Raw genomic sequence first — 17847 nt, 5'->3', positions numbered from 1 at the left:
TTTTCTTCGTCCGTCTCTGCCATTTCGATCTGGATTTTACGTAGACAGACTACCGATCGCTGCAGTCACGTGAAAAATTTCTGTGAACGAACAAATCGAACAACCGTGTCCTGGACCAAAGGACTCTGACACACAGACACATTTTTTTCACAAAAAAATAGAGCAAAAAAGGGTTGAACTAGAGAACTCTTATTCCCAACTCGCGATCAAAAATACTTTGATGAAAATTGTCCGAATTATTTTTAGCCCAAGAATTAATTGCCCAGAATATTTTTGTCGCAAAATTTTTTTAATTCATACGAGTAGATTTCGGGTCTTACTGGCCTACCTCAGAGGGCTCCCAGGAAGCCACCATGTTCGTTTCGTTTCTGAGAACGAAATACGAGGAACACACTCTTCGGAAAACTATCTTACGATTAGTAGTTTAGCATCGACTCGAATAGTTACAATTTTACACGAAGAAAACCATTGATATGAAATCTTTCGCCCCTTGCTAGACAATAGCAGTGATGAACATTTCATAAATAAAATTCTATCATCAATGTTGAAGCAATAAAAAATATTAAATGTGTACAACAATCGTATTTGTGATTAATAACTTGGCCACTTCGGATGGCCAAGTGTTAATTCCCTCTTAAGAAATCGACCCATTGTTACAGAGCAAATGCTAGACGATCCCGATGAATTTTTCTGAATTCCGGATTACTTTTGACGAGACTGCTTCGTGTACCAACTGCGCACCGAGTTTTTCACCGAATCCTTGACACTTGACCCCGAAGACGGTGACCGTTTGACATTTTTCGAAGTCACCATGCCCGACCCATGAGGAATAATTTAGCAGGATGCTTTGTGCAATCGAGACGCCGATTCCTCACTACCGCGATACTCTTTGTTGATCGGTGGACCGAAATCTTGAGCGGGCTCCTTTATCTTCATGGTTCCGGTGGGTTTGTTACCTTACTAGATCGCCGGTTATCGAACCTTCTATCGTAAGAAATCGATTCGGAAAGGCTCGTCGTATCTCATCAGGTATTCTTTTCTAGCACTTAAATGGCTACGTGCTCGGCATTAGATCCGGCACGAAGTTTCCTGATTATTGTCCTCGGTTCCCTATCGAGAAACTTTTCTTTCCTCATTAACGGCGGAGCTAATAGCTTCTCCACTTTCCAATTATATTCCATTCCTCCCCACAGAAACCATTCGATCCAACAAGTCAAACGTTCGTCGTTGGACCGATTTTCCTGAGAAACAACAATTTCGTTCATGCAGAACGAAATAGAAATTTATTCGTAGCGGGTTTAATCGGTTTAAAGTACTACGATTTGTGCAAAATAAAAATTGTCTTCGTCTATTGCAAGCGACTGGAGCCAAATATGCATTTCTCTCTTACTTTAATAATATTGACGAAAATAACAGATTGGCATCCTTAAATCATTTTTGCCCGAAATACATAAAACTCGCGGTCTAATGATAATATTTTAAGATTCTTCCTGCATATATTTGACCCAGAAAATATTTTCATGAATAATACGTTTTGTACATTCAAGATTTTTATAGAAAAAACAAAATGAGAATATAAAGCGCGTTTAACCCCTTGCCCTACAATATCGTGTCAGACTCGTGATGAAGATTCGGAGAACAGAGTCTAATAAATATGTATGTTGTTAATTTCCTTTAAACCGAGATGAAATTCTATTTTGGATTTGTTAATGTATAGTTAGTGGATAACATGTAGGCATACAGTAGATGTAAATTTCCTCCTTTTTTAGGAAATTGCGAATTACAAAAAAGTTCTAGTCACTGAAACCGTAACATAAATCATAGGGCAAGAGGTTAAAGATATAACTATCGTATTGCCAGACTCTTTCGTCATACGCGTCCACATACTATTCGTCTAGTAAATCATTTAACGCTCATCACAACGCTAATCGCATATTTTCCGCGGCAGCTGTGTCTCGTAAACAACGCTTAATTCGTCACGCGAGGCAAGTGGAATCTTACCAGTCTTCAGAGCATTTCTTCACTGTCGGAGTACTTCTACGCCTAGAAAGGTCTAATCGCTTGTTTGATGGACAATAAACTCAGCTGTTCCAGTTAAAGGCTACGACCTGGCGCTTGTGCTTTCGTCCAAGTTCATCGGCTGATTTTATTAGGAACGCAGCCATAGAACTGCTTTTCCTATTCTTTCGAAACTGCGGGTGGTACGACTGATCGAGTGGGTTATGCAAAATAAAAATATGTTGCGCATTGATCGTGGGAAGCAGCAGTAAAATAAACATTGTTTGTCGCATTAAAAACACCATTCCAGATTCATAAATGCATTTCATAAATCAATTTCTTCATGAATGCATAAAGATGAATTCATAAGATGAATGACATTGACCATCACTTCATCTACTGCCGCAATTCGCTAGATTAAAGTGTAAGACGAGAACTTGATTATCCAGTAACTAACAATTGTCCTCAATAACGCTGACCGTTTCTACGAGCGAAATAAACGAAAGAGTTAGTGCGCATTGAACGCGTGGAAATTTTGTAATAAAGCTCGCGGAAAGGTCGGGAAAAAATTCTCTCCGGACTCCAGATGAGGAGCTGACGTCGCGGTTAGCATACCCAGTGTTTGAAAAGTGTCACAGAGAGAGAGAGAGAGAAAAAAAAGCAAAAAATCCATCCAGGTGCTTGCGGAGGCCCCATTCATTTCAATCACGAGTGTCTCGTTCCGATATTTTTCTGTGTCAGCGTGTACGCCCCGTATCGCTTCGAACGCGGTGTCGGTTCTTAAGTTTAATCTTCGTTACCAGTGTTCCTTCGGTGTTCCTCCCTTTTCAACGATTCCGAACCGTCGAGTCGAGTGTTCTCCGCGTTTCCCGCATTCGCGGGGGAAGGCTTTATTATATTTCGACCCAGCGTTGGAAATGGGAGATCAGAAAGAAAGAGTGGCAGAGAGAGAGAGAGAGAGAGAGAGAGGTAAAGGGAACAGAAAGGAAAAAATTGGCCGCGCCTTTACCGATCTCTTCTTCGGAGCGCTTGACGAGCAGCCGTTCGAGAAAGAGGTTTTTAATCGAGTATCGCGGTAGCGTCCAATTAGCGCGATTCATTGTCCGTCGTTTTGCCCGACGCAGCGACTCCCCGTGGTGCGGTAATGTTTGACTGGTTCAGGCCTCCGGGGATCGGTTTACGAGCCATTCGAAGTCACGGCCTCGTGTAAAACCGTAATGGAACGAACACCGTGCCGATGTCGCACCGATTTTTCTCGTACACAGCCTCCCCGCGGCTCGCGGACCTCGAATTAATTAGGACAATCATGCGAGACGCCCTTCTACACGGGCCGATCGGTGGAAAATCAAATTTTCCTGTCATCGGTCGCACGAAGTCGAGCTTAATTTTCTTCTTAACACTTAGCAGTCGTTTCGATTATCAGATACGTGCGTATCTAATCAGCTATTAAACATTCCAGTATTATATGAGAATGATAGAATGGAACTATTCTAGGTTGGAAGAAACGTTTAATTTTCGAGTTAAAATAGCTTCTTTGCAATTATTTTTCGCACCTTTTTTTTTTATATTATGATACTTACCGAATTCGCCTTGAAATTCTCTAACAAATAGGCGTAAAAAATTTATAGGTGTATTTGCAAAAAATTGAAGGTGGCCATGAAGAATCATGGAAAAGCTCTCTCGAAACCATGCTACACCGGATGAAAACATTTTCGATCGGACTGCTAATAACAGAGTAATCTCTACTGGTCACGATTCGTAGTTCACCCTGTATATTGACGTTCTTATATTCTTTTAATGCTTCTACCTACTGGGAAAACGCATAAAATCCGCAGCTTTTCCGTGGAATTGTATCTGTTTTCAGTGGAATCATCCCCTTCTCGGGGATGATAGGGTTCACCCTGTATGTAGACGCTGCAGGATTGAAAGGACAATAGAATGCTGATAGCATCCTCTTTCGGAGTTTTCCAAAGTGGAATCAGGAAGAAATTCTCCTGCCGAGTATAATGGAGCCGATTCATCGTCGTCCGCTTCGCTGTATCTTAAACAGTCTATCCTGCGTCGACCCGGTCCACAAGATGAATCACAGTAAACGGTTTCGGTGGTCGGGATTAGGGGCGAGGGTGCGGTGTCTCCTCGGCTGGGCGTACTGATACACTTTAAGGGCGGAGTTTTCGAGCCCCGGCCATCGCTAAGTGTCCTAATTTGCAAAGCGGGATTATCGAGGAACCCGATCCTTTAACACTTTCCGATGAAATATCGATGGTTGGCTCGTATAGTCCTCAGACATTCAATATTCCAGAGAAAAGACAGATCGGCAATTTAAAGAATTTTGAAGAGACACAAGAATTATAAGATTTCGCACTTAAAAATCTGCCGTCTCGTCATTATAAATGTTTAAAGATTCAAGAAATACATTCTCCATTATTTTATTTTCCAGTATACTGAAAAAGAAAACGTGGAACATTTAATGAACAGTCCGCGGCACGATGATACACATAAAACAGTAGGAGATCTTCGAAACGGTGAATAAAAATGAAACAGCAAGTGGTTTCGGCATATAGAAACAAGGACCCTGACCGACATTTGTTGATTCCCATGGGGATCCAACATCCTACGGCAGTTATCCCCTAATCGCTCTCTTTATCGCGGTAGGGATCTCGACGATAAAAACGAATCCACGTTCGTGCGTCTCGGACAAGGGAATAAGGGCATTCCGTAAGATGCTCCACTAAAGTCAAGATGAAAACCGTAAATATTTCTGCATGCAAACGTCGATCGTTAAATTTCATTTTACGAGATGTATCGCGTTCTCCCGGTCCTCGTAAAACGACTCCGACGGGCTTTCCCTTCAATTACAACGCAGAGTGCTTTGAAACGACCGCGTGATCCTGAAAAATTCACAACCTCTTCGGCGTCAGACAATTCTTCGACTTTTTCATATCGTAGATTCCCAAAGGACAGTTAATTAGACTGATTCAGAATTTTATGGATTTGCACATATTTTCAGGAAGGTGTAATTATTAATTGGGAAATTTATGGTGAAGGCTTTTTTACACAAATTAAAAAATTTTCCTAGATCCCTGAGGGTCCTTAATTGATTAATCCTGTTCTAGTTTGAGACATTTCGGATTTGTACGTACTTTCAACGAGGTGTAATTACTAATTGAGCAATTTACGGTGAAGGGATTTGTAGAAAATTTTTTGGGATTAGACGATTCTTGAATTTTTGTCCTTAACCGATTAATCCAGTTCTCGTTTGAAATGTTGCGGATTAGCGCAGCACGTACTTTCAAAGAGATGTGGAATTAATGATGAGCTAATTTGTGTTATTGCAGTTTTCAATTGGAAGATTGGAATAGTTCGAGAGCAGCGCGTGATGTGTGGTTGTTTCCGGGAGATTCGTTCGACCATGTAATTCCCAGCCCCTTTCTCACGTTCCTGCCCACACACCCACGCGCGGGACAGCCGAAAATTCGTTTACAACCACCCGACTCGCGACTAATTCGTTTAGATCGCGAACTTCGCCGCGGAAATAATTCTATTCATTACGGAGAGGAAAGTCGATTGTTTCGCGGATCGTCGCGGCGACGTTTCGAGGTTATCTCGCGGGGAATTGACGGGAATCTGATTCTCCGGGCGAATTCTAGTGTTGCGTCCTTCAACGACTACCCTAAGATTTATTCTAAGATTATCCGGAATCTCCACGAATTCCATCAATTATTATAACTCCAGAGCACTGGAAAATTGGAGAATTGTATTTGATATTATTGTGTGTCAGAGAGTAGTTGTGAGTCAGGTAAATTCTCGTATATTCAGGTATATATTCCGGTATATTCTGATATATTTAACGAAATATACAATTAGTTGAAGTATAGATAATGAAATGCAAATCTGCTTGTCTGTTATTAAAATTTATAAACATTGATAATATTATCATTTATATATTACATGCAAGTGTCACCTGCGTTCTATAATTGGTTTATTAAATTTAAGAGCCGCGTTTTGCACTTTTCGCCGTGGTATTCCACCCGCTCGGGCCCTCTAATGAAAGATATAAATCTTCGTCTAATTTCAGGCTTCACAAACGATTCTATGCAAATACGGATTTGCATAAACTTCCGCGGCGTAGTTATTACATTATCGTGATTTTCTCCCTGGTCCCTTGTATCGCTGTCCCAGTTTTACTTTTCTCGCTCTTTTCTATATTACCGTCCTACTTACTGATTTTTCTTGCTCTTGCTGGACGGGGGTTGGAGAACGCGCGAGCGATCACGAACGAAACGTCGGGACAAACTTATGAATATACTGTAAATTGAAATTCTGGACAGAGCACATATTTGGAGAAGCAAGTTCTGGTTAGCAACGGACGAATCGAGGAAATTGAGAAATACGAGGACAAGTGGGAATAGGCTTGAATTAATTGGTAAATCGTACTTCAACCACAGACATCCGTACCCATAAAATTCAGCACATATTTTCAGGTGCTAGACCGCAGATTTTCATGTAAGACAAAAATTGTCTGGATTAATTGCAAGCTACAGAATCCACCATTTATTTATCTCAATAATTTTAACGAGTCTTGGAAGTCTTCAACTATTTCGCTGTCTCGAACTAGCCTTGGAAAAACTATTTGAATTCTTCACTTTTTAAACCAGAAAACAGATAGACATGATCGTCCAAGGTATTAGAATCAGACATTGATCGGACCAACTCTCCAAATGTTTTCATCGTGAAAGCATTTCACCATTCCGAGCTCTCAGCTGCGAAAAACGATTTGAACTTTTCATTTCCGAGGGTGCAGAGCCAGTAATGTATCGAACCAATTTTTCCCGTTCTGCGTTCCCTGTTCAATAGGTTCGGCTGTCATGGAACCGCGCCATTGTTCTGGTTACCGTAACAAGGAAGAACTTGGTGCAGACACTTCGACTAACATCTCGGAGCTTTCTCGGGCAGGTTCCCGCGAGTCGTTCGTAGAGTCGTAAGACTCGGCGAAACTCTCCGCGAGCATTTCTCGAAGTCATTCGTGATAAAGCGCAGCTGTAATTCGTGGACCTGCTCGCTGTTAAACACACCTGCATCCTCCGAGCTTTCTCACCCAGGGAAAGCGGAGGTTAGGGTGGAAGAGTGGGGTCTGTGCAGCATTTGGTTCCTTTTCGTGAAGCCTGCAACTGCTCAACCATCGTGTTTACGTTCGACCTAAAGATATTTGATCCACGGAGAAACTCCGCGTGTCCGATCATCGTAGCGTGAACTCCTCGACTCGAACTTCCGTTCGGTACTTCCCGAGCCACTTCGTATATTGAAATATGTTCCCGGGGCTGAGTTACTTCGGATACCCATTGCTTTTGACTTCGGAGCACTTTAGTTTTCAAGTACTTCCGACCGTATATGCCGAAGAACGTTCCATGCCACGCGCTCGGTCTTTACGTTGTTCGATCCTCGAAATTATTTCGGGGGACTGTGTACGGACGGTCGATGGTAGTACACACCGGGATACTGTCTGCAGGAGACAGTAAAGTGTAGAGGTCAGTGGAAGATATTCGAACCGAGGCAGATAACAGGGGAATATATTGATATTACGGGGGTAGACCCGTTTTTCCAGGATTATATGGGTGCGGGATGCGTCATCTCAGTTTTCGATAATGCAAAGATGGGCTCTTTCAGTCGTCAAAAGCGCTAGATAAAAAATCGAGAAATGGAAAGAGACGTACCACGCACCCTTGCAATCCTGGATAAGACTCTATGTATTCTTTAAGTCAGGCGATAAGAGAACATGGTCGAGAGATAGATCGCGATTAGAATCGAATCGGTAGAACATGTCGGTATGAAGTAACGTGACAGTGAAATGTGTCAGGATAATGTCAGACCGTGGTAGAATAAATCTATACTTGTTCAGACGTTAGTGGTATACGCCAGCCAGAGTCAGACTTCGGTAGAACGTGTCAGTGTTAAATCAGACGAGAATAGAATGCATAAAGATGAAGTTACCCATTAGTAGAATAGATTTAGTTTTGGTCAGACACCAGTGAAGCACGACAATTTGGGTCGGACATGAGCGGAATAAATCGATACTAATTTATCCAATACGAGGATGTATCTAGACGTCAGTAGAAGACGCAGGTGTTAACGCAGACGACAGTAGAACATGACCGACGATATTATAAATCGAAACGTGTTCAAAACGTGAATAAAACATGCTTGCCTGAGCGAGGCAGCAGTGGAATATGCAGGTATTAATTTAGATCGTAGTAAACTATGTCAGGATGAAGTCAGACGTCAGTAGAATATGTGCACGTAAAATATCTCGGGGCGAAATCTGACGATAGTCAAATAAATCGAGGCTTGGTCAGATATTAGTGAAATATGCCAGCCTGAGTCCGACGTTAGTAGAACGTGTCGGCGTTAAGTCGGACAAGAAGACATAACGCTATTAGACTGAAAATCTCCGTGCAAAGTTGGAAATTTATCGACACATTTTACAGAAATCGAAATCGACTGGGTGCTCACGTTTTCAGTGAAAAGTTTCATTACTACCAAGACAATAGTATAAACATTAGTATCAGCGCAAGAAATATTGCTGCAATATTCTACAGCATTATTTTCAGAGAGTTCGTGTTAGATCGAACGTTGTTAATAAAATGTAAATTTGCTGACTGAGCTGCTTCCAGTCAGACAGTATCAAATTCTTGTCATGTTTGCTCGGGGGAATTTAATCTATGCTGGCGCGTATGTGTATCGAAGAGTGTGAGTCGATGTCTGCCGCGAGAACGGTAATTGAATACATCAACAGTGGACTAGGCGTTGCCAGTGGAATGGGATCGTTACCGCGACCTGACTTTTCACTACTCGGTAGGATGTGTTTAAAATAACTGAAACGCCACAAGTTCTTTCGTTAGAATTTCCGTGCAGGACCAATTCCATTAATCACAGTCGAAATTTTGCAATCAATTAAAGAAAATTATAGCAACTTCATGAAGTGAAAATATATCGAATATAATTGGGTAAAATTAAGGAATTAATTCTTCGAAATAAAGTGTTTCCTACACGGAATTGGGGATTACTGTAAATCCCGTTTGGATACAGTGAGGTTACCGCGTTAGCTAACCACAATACTCAAAACGGATAGACCTGCGAAGAAAGAAACTTCCGTGCGACGATTTCAAAGAGCATTCAACCAAGGGCTTCGCTCACAAAAGATATCTTATCAGCGACATGGGCGGTCTGGATGGCATGAGAGTGAACAGTTGTCGATAAAAACTCGCATTACATTGGTATCGAACGGAGGGTGGATTTCCATGACGAGAACACTGGAAGACGACTTCTGTGTTTATTAGCGATCACTATTTCATCTACATACGTATTGTTTCTTTACTGAACAGTTTTTCCACGGAAAATATAAACGGATTGAGCATTGTTTAGAGATCTTAAAATGTGCAGCGATCTCCAAGAAACATGATTAAATACGAAAACTTGCGAAGTAGATGAAAGAGCTTCTGAATGCAAGCACCACTTTCGTTGCGAGTCTTCCCGGTGGAAATCTACATTTGCGTGAGCACCAGCGATCTATTTATGACATCGTATCTCTTCATCAGTCTTCGGTATCGTTAGGGGGTGGATTTCTGAATGAATTGTCGGAGTGCGTGCCGGTATTAGGGCACGGCCGCGATCGCTAGTCCATATTCATGCTGTTATTAGATGTATGCCTCTGAAGGGAGGAAGAGGAAGCAGAGGGTGGAGGGAATCGCGAGGACGAGGGGTGTAAAGGAGGGCTGGGATACCTTTCATCGAGCCTCCATTACCTGATTGCTCGGCCGCGCACGGAAAGGGAAACGCCGGCGTTAAAGCGTCGCATTGTACCGGGGTCAGTCGACAAAGATCTCGAGCCGAAGGAAGGGACCACTTTCGCCCGTATGATGTGTTCCTCCTTGAGAATCGTTCGCGCCAGGATAAAGCTTCCTTCATCCAAACGATGTGCTTCGCTGTTGGCGCTCCCCCTTGCTATTTCACCGAACGCTTTTTAACGCGGGCTCTCCCATATTCTACAGGGTCTTCAGCCTTCATCAGCTCCTTCTACAAGGGTGAACCACGAATCGTGACCAGTAGAGATTACTCTGCTATTAGCAGTCCGATCGCAAACGTTCTTATCAGGTACAGCATGGTTACAAGAGAGCTTTCACGTGATTATAGCAAATCTTTTGTAAAAAAAGCATCTTTTCTCTAACAAATAGGCGTAAAAAAGTTGTAGGCGTATTAGCGAAGGATTGAAGGTGACCTTGAAAAATCATGAAAAAACGAGTTGACGAAAAATCTGCTATACCTGATAAAACCATTTTCAATCGCACTGCTAATAACAGAACAATATCTACTGCCCGCGATTCGTGGTTCACCTTGTGTAGGCACATTCTACAGGGCCTGTAAGGGTTCAAGATCTACTGTGTTTTCCTCCCTCTTCAATATTCATTTACATTCACATTTCAACTAATTTTATTTATTCCCGTATATCTCGATGTCTAAATAAAATAAGTCTATATTAAGCTCTCGATCAGAATTTCAAGTGAAATAATTATTCGAAGACCCCTCTACACCCTGTAAACGCGCAACGATTTGCAGTCGAGGGAAAGGCTCCGAATTGAAGAGCGAAACCTCTTAGCACCCTTAAAAAACATTCTATTTCCGTAAGCCAATAACTGAAACATCACCCTTGAAACTAATCAATGAACCAGCGGGGCATAATACGGAAAGCTACAATACAGCTCCGCAATGGAAACAGCGTCGGAGGTTTGGACTCCCCTAAAAATAGCTTACAGAAATCAATATAAACCGTTCTATGAACCGTGCTCGTAAACATCAAAATCGTAGCATTATCTGCTAAAAAAAAAGGGGAAGGCAGACCATTGAATTTTCAGGAATTTTTCAGCGTGTTCGGTGAATTATGCGTTTCCCGCGGAGCGTGTTTACGCCGCGATCCGCAAAGAGGTTACAATATAGCCGATCCAAAGAGATTTAATATTTTTAAGGCCGTGTCACGAAGTCGATACACCACGGGGGCGGAAAAAATATGGACACGGTCGACCAGGTCCGTTCGATACCTTTTTCCCTCGCCATCGACGAGGTTAATTTCGATGAAAGGCTGGTCCTGGGTGCCAGCAAGGGTCCGAGGAAAAAATGGACGAAATCGGATTCTCCAGGATCCTCCAGGATACCTGTACAGGGTGGTCCAACTAAATATCTCCTTTATTTTCGATGACATACATATTTTCCTTGCATATTCCAATTGGCATTAAATATTTAGGTGGCTGCATTTACGCGTATCACCCTGTATAATGAGATTTACTGCGGGAAATATTTGATTGTCATTGCCCGCTCGGGATACATCAGAGTACAACAATAGTACCATTATTGGTAGAACGAAACTGCCTTCGTTAAACCGAGCAAGTAGAATATTCGTACAATGTGATTACACGAGATAAAAGATTTCTCTCGTGTAACTACGCGAGTTCTTATCAGCTGCCCGCCAGGGAATGTAATCTTATCACATGGTGGCACATTCAGTAGAATAAGCCGGCGTCAGGTCAGACATAAACCGAAGAACTGTAAAGACCGGGCCAGTGGATTGTTCCTCTGTTCCATCTCTGTTCCAGATTAAACAAGAACTGTAATTTCACGCACAACTACCATAACAGTATTTGTCAATGCCGTAACCTGACTTTTAGTTGCGAATCGCGTACGGGGACCATTCGAAATTCTCTTGAAACGAAGAAACGAAAAATCTTGTTGTTTTTTTCAATGCAGTCTTCCCGAAGTGGAATTCGATCGATTTAGATTTCACGGAATCGTCGCGGGGGGATATCTGTGCGCGTGCACCGGCCGGTAATCATCGGGCTCATGAAATTATAATTTACGGCGTGTCCCGTATCTATCAGGTCCGCGTGTATCATCCTCGTCGATAGTGCGATGGGGCAAGCAGCTGCATAATCTAACCGGACGCCGAATTGGCCGCGTATGCATGCATTCGGATACTGTCTGCGCATTCGGGCCGGCGTGTTTCGTGCGTTTCGTGGTTTCCCCGCCGCCTCGTCGTCGCATTGTTCGGTTCTAGTTGCACGTGATGATAGCGGCCGGCCTCGTACCTCGATAATCTTCCGAATGTACCCATTATTTCGTTCGAATTCCGGCCGTTATCGGCGTGCCGCCGCATAAAAGAGCCAGTCTTCCCGAAATGGGGAGCACGGACCGAATTCTGATAGCTCATTGTGCCCCTCTCCCTCTAGATCCCGTCATCTCCCATAGAATCTCTCGGAAAAAAAACCTTACCCGTTATCGCTATCATAAACGTTGTTCCGTCGACGTCCGGCAATCGATAAAGTTCCACTGATTCCCCCGAAACGATCGTCCTGTTCCCCTCTATCGAATCGCATTCGATAGAAATCTTTTTGTCTGGGAAAATTGTCAACTCTGTTATCTAACTCGATTGACGCACACGATTGAAAATATCCTAGACAATAAGAGTAACTTGAATAAATTCCACAAGATATTTGATTTATATATATAAAATCCTTGTCTGTTCAGATCGCATAAATCACAATCCAGAAAGTCCTTCCCATACAGCTGAAACTTCTCTTTTCTTTACTCCCCGTAAAAATCGAGTTTGTCTGTCGTGATTTACAGCCGTTTCTTGTTCGACTCTTTGAAAATATAGATCTTTATCCAACGTGATTTACAGGCACTTCTTCCGGGCCAACGTCAAATTACACATTTCTTGTTCAAACTCGGTGGATTCTACGTGGCAGAACTTGCCTGGTACACCCTACTGCATACTACGCCTGACTCCTGACGATAATATTCTACTGATTATGGCCTAACAATGGCCCGCCATTTTCCAATTGTCTGGCTGACCAAATAGTCCGCCAAACTTCCTCAATGAGACATAGTTACGAGTACCGTCGCAGCACGATCAAATACCGTGCTCTACCGAAACGATCAAACTTGAAATAATCGTATTCTAATGGGATCTCGTGACTGAGAATTGATATCTTCTGCCTTGGCCTGGTTATCGCGTTGTCCCACTACTGTCTGATATATCACGTTCACATGCTACTAATTACGTCTGGATATCAATGCACGTTGCGGGGAATGTGTTTATCGCGTCACACGAACGCTTTATGGATCTGCAGTGTTCGGTGAACTTTGATCGGTACACCGAAACCCGTGTAATCTTCGAACATTGCGGAAATTCTTCTCCGAAGGCTGACAATCTTTAATTCTCGAAATTCGCTAGAAATTATCTGGATCCATTGACACACGTGTCTATCCATAACCCTGATCTTGAACAGAGTCTGACAAATATGAATACGTGGCACTAAAAGAAATGTAGCCATACAAAAAGTATAAATTTTCTTTTCGCTTCTAGAATATTTTTCGGGATAAACAGGTTTTAATCACTGCAACTGCAAAGAAAATGATGCGGCAAGGTATTAGACTGTTTAAATGTTTTTCGTCGATCAATTACATATGTTTGTCAGAAATTCATGAAATCTACTAATCGCTATTATTCGTTTCTTCGGTTGGAAATGTTCAATTTTCAGTTTGCGCGAACGGCAACAATTCGAAACACCCGCTCGGCCAATCTTGGTTTCACAGTTTGTTGCAACTCGCAGATCAACCGGAACGTTTCCCTCTACATTTTACGTTTCCGCGCTGACAGAAACAGACGACAACGGTTCGAAAAATCATTTCCAGTCTCCCGCTCGAGAGACACGGCAGTCATCGGCACTCGTAGTAGCCCGCAAACAGAGAGGGACAAATTGTTTCAGCGAGGGCACGGCCCGGCCTAGCCGGTTTCAGCATCGCGCGGAAACTTTGCCGTGGCCGGGGGGGCTCAAAAGGCCGGAATTCGCCGCAGCGGGGGCAGATAGTTCCGCGGTTATCTAGCTTCCTGCACGCAACAAACTGCCCGGAAGTTTTACGCGTTCGTATTGTTGCTGGTCGGCGTTCGACAAAGAGATTCTTTCCGGGTGTTCCGTAGGTGTTGAAAACTTTCCGAAGATCCCGGCGCACAGTGGTCTAAACGGGCCATTTAGCTGGACAAAACCCAAAAATGGAAATCTCGCAGAAAATTTCTCGCTTCGGTAAATGAGAGGTAAGGTACCAGGTCAGAAGAATCACTGTTGGTTTTTCCCTTTTTATCACCCCTTAATAAAATATACCCCCACGAACAACTCATTTTTCATCTTCGTATTTCTTCATCGTCGTTCGACACCTCACTATTCATTAGTATATCTCGTTGTGAACATCTAGTAGTGGAAATATTTGTGGAATTTTTCATTCTATGATGGATACACCAGCATGAACCAAAAGGACAAAACTCAAATAAAACTTAAATATATTGTTTATTTGCTTAAAAATGAAAGTATACTTCAAACGTATATATCATTCAAACTTTGACAGTCTCGCAAAAAAAACCTTTAAAAACCTTCAGGATGGAACATGTTGGAACATATTTATAAAAGTCTAGAGTGTCCGAAAAAATCAATTTTATTAGCACGAACTTGCACCTTTGAATTTGAGACAGTTTTTAGTAATTCAATGTCGGTATACGAATCATCTCTATGATTCTCTTCTACCTAAGCCACAAACGACACAAAAACATATCAAAACATGGTTGGAGTAACCGTGATATCGTATTTTTGGACCCCTAAAATTTATGCAAACAATTTTGAAGATTAATAAATTTTTTAAAATTTTGAAAATGATTTTTTGTAGAAAATTTTTATACAAATTTGTCGGGCTAAAAATACGATGTAACTTTTATTTGAATCAGTTTTTGCTATCTTTTGTCGTTTGTGATTCATAAGCACTTACATAAAACGGTCGGTTCGGAAGTTTTTCGGTGGAAATGCCCAATTCTCACCACGATGTTTTGAACATTTCGGATAATCTGGCAAGAAAATGTTTCAAACAAAGGTTAATCGATACTCAGTCATCTATAAATCCCAATAAAAACATTTCACAAAAATTTTTTTTTTTAATAAAAAAATATAATTATGTTAATTTTTTAAACGCCACTAAGTATTTTTTATTACATATTGTTGTAGCTGATGTCAAGACGAATCCAATGACCTACTTAACTACGGCTTTCAGTCTTAAAATAATGCTAGAATAATTTTGTCCAGCTAAATGGCCCGTTTAGACCACTGTGCGGCGTTGTTCATACGAATGTACTCGCAGCACGCTCCAACTTTTACTGTGTTTGTCATTTTTACATACAGTCTCAGACATTCTAACCCTTATGTAGTAAACCAAAGTGTACAGATTATTTAAAACCTTTCTGTATTTAACATGTATGCCGAAATTCTCATATTTTAAGGGGGAACTATACCCTCGATTTGTAACTAGAAAATAACTATTTATCAATGTTATAAACCTCTGTGCAAAAAAAAAGTTTGGTAACATTGATAAACACGCAACTGCCTAATGAACACGAGATGGAGTTGCTTCCTATTTTTATATTCTATTCAGCTCGTCGCGAATGCCGTTACACAGGGCAGCTCGCACTAATATCAGTGCCACCGATGAGAATATCTAACTCATCTGTGTCAGTTTTGCTATGATTCCACGATGACAGCAGTGCAGCAGTGAAATGTTGCACAATATCACAGCACTGATTGACAGTCCTCCTGACTAGGCGCCATCTCGTCTAAGCGAACTGAACTAAAATTGGCTCTAGACTGGCTCTGCATCAGAGAGGACCTTTGTCTTCATGGGGAAATCTATGCTAATGTGAATGAAATCACGCGCCTCTACTTTTTGTCCTTATACGAGCATATTTTGAGCTGCACAAAGGTCCATTTGATAGAGGAAGGTTCATCACGAGTCATACATTGAAATCTGCGGTTATTTTTCTCGATTTTGTCTTTACTTTGGGCACTCACATTATTAGATATAAACATAATCTCGTTAAATCATGAGAAGAGCGACCTGTATTTAACCTTCCTCTACAGAATGAGTCCTCACCCAGCCCAAAATAAGCTCAAATAAGGACAAAAAGTCGAGGCGCGCAAACCCACGTTTCGACCAAAAATCTAGTAATTCTAGTTATTTTCTAGTTACTTCAGTAGGGTATAGTTCCCCCTTAAGACTATAAATTAATATATTAGCGAGCAAAGAATAGACATTTAGAGAAATTTTCTAATGTTTTTTTAGAGGAACGTTAACGAATTGTTGCAGGGAGAAATTGTTCTCATGATTCAGAACTCTGTAGGATTAAATTATTTTCTATCGAAACGCGAATAAAGATCTAGAAAGTCTAGAAGACATCAGGATACACGACTAAGAGGCCCGCGCATTAGATAGCCTCGTAAACGAATAAACAACCGGGACATTTCGCAGAAGTTCTCGCGTTTCCGTGTTATCGGGGTGCGCGGCCGTTTGAATTCGCGGAAACAATACCGGGACACGGGAAATAGAGGATGCTCGGGTTCCGAGAGGATTTCGGAATGACGAGGACGGCCTCGCGAGCGCGTTCTCAGGAGTCTCGCGAATTCCGCTTCGCAATCGGTTAACGGGAAAGTTCGATTCTAATACCCCGTCGGGTCCTGTCATCGCGGACGATTTGCCTTTTACGAGGCACTTGGGCTCCTCGAAGTTTGAATTGCCGTACCGCTCTCGCGACGCCGCTCAATTTAAAGATTAGTGCCGCGGGAAATCGTATACTTTATGGCGCGGCCTGATTGGCCGTGGATCGGTTCCTCTGTTGCACGTACAAGCGCGATTCCACGCCGTGAATAGACGACTTAATCGTTTTCGCTGTTAGTTTATGATGGACCATCGTGTGATCCGCGTCTCTGGCATTAACCTGGAGGTCGCAGCTGATCCGATAGTTCCAAGGAAAACTGCTTACACTTGAAATAAAAGAGAACGGTCGTGAAGTCTCCGGTGTATAAAGATGCACTCTGGGAGCGCAGGATCATGCTGGGATGCATTAAAATGTCTCTGTGAGGTGTTCGATACGAGGATCACCGAATGGCGTGCAACTACACTGTTCTCACTTCCATGCGTTTTATAAGTGAGCATAAAGATCGGTAGAATGGGCCGGTGTTACGACAGACACATGAATGAAACGATCAGGTTTTTGCAGGCGAAGCTAGTGGAGAAAATTTGTCAGATATAAGTTCAAAATGCCAGCTTTTCATTAAACATAAAAAGTAGAATGTACCAGTCTTGCGTCAGACGCAATGAATCAATCAATCAATTTTTGCAGGCGAAGCTAGCGGAGAAAATTTGTCAGATATAAGTTCAAAATGCCAGCTTTTCATTAAACATAAAAAGTAGAATGTACCAGTCTGTGTCAGACGCAATGAATGAATGAATCAATTTTTGCAGGCGAAGCTAGCGCAGAAAATTTGTCAGATGTAAGTTCAAAATGCCAGCATTTCATTAAACATAAAAAGTAGAATGTACCAGTCTTGCGTCAGACGCAATGAATGAAACAATCAATTTTTGCAGGCGAAGCTAGCGGAGAAAATTGGTCAGATATAAGTTCAAAATGCCAGCTTTTCATTAAACATAAAAAGTGGAATGTACCAGTCTTGCGTCAGACGCAATGAATGAATCAATAAATTTTTGCAAGCGAAGCTAGTGGAGAAACTTTTGTCACAGGTATGAGTTCAAAATGCCAGTTTTTCATTAAACATAAAAAGTAGAATGTACCAGTCTGCGTCAGACGCAATGAATGAATGAATCAATTTTTGCAGGCGAAGCTAGCGCAGAAAATTTGTCAGATATAAGTTTAAAATGCCAGCTTTTCATTAAACATAAAAAGTAGAATGTACCAGTCTTGCGTCAGAC

The 17847-nt window shown here is 41.9% G+C and overlaps 1 protein-coding gene and 1 long non-coding RNA gene across 3 annotated transcripts in view; both read left to right on the top strand.

Annotated features, from left to right (window-relative positions):
- LOC143219109 (uncharacterized) overlaps window positions 1-17847 on the top strand; it is a 170701-nt gene that overhangs the window by 8539 nt on the left and 144315 nt on the right. The window lies entirely within an intron of this gene.
- LOC143219117 (uncharacterized) overlaps window positions 2-17847 on the top strand; it is a 45835-nt gene continuing 27989 nt past the window's right edge. The window contains exons 1-2 of the long non-coding RNA XR_013011243.1: window positions 2-17411; window positions 17506-17847. The exon at window positions 17506-17847 is cut by the window's right edge and continues 27989 nt beyond it. This is a non-coding gene — a long non-coding RNA (uncharacterized LOC143219117). The remainder of the gene's footprint in view (window positions 17412-17505) is intronic.

The sequence above is a fragment of the Lasioglossum baleicum genome, unplaced genomic scaffold, assembly GCF_051020765.1.
Source record: "Lasioglossum baleicum unplaced genomic scaffold, iyLasBale1 scaffold0021, whole genome shotgun sequence".
NCBI classification, from domain to species: domain Eukaryota; kingdom Metazoa; phylum Arthropoda; class Insecta; order Hymenoptera; family Halictidae; genus Lasioglossum; species Lasioglossum baleicum.
The sequence above is the reverse complement of the archived record's forward strand: the minus strand, read 5'-3'. Positions and strand labels throughout refer to the sequence as shown.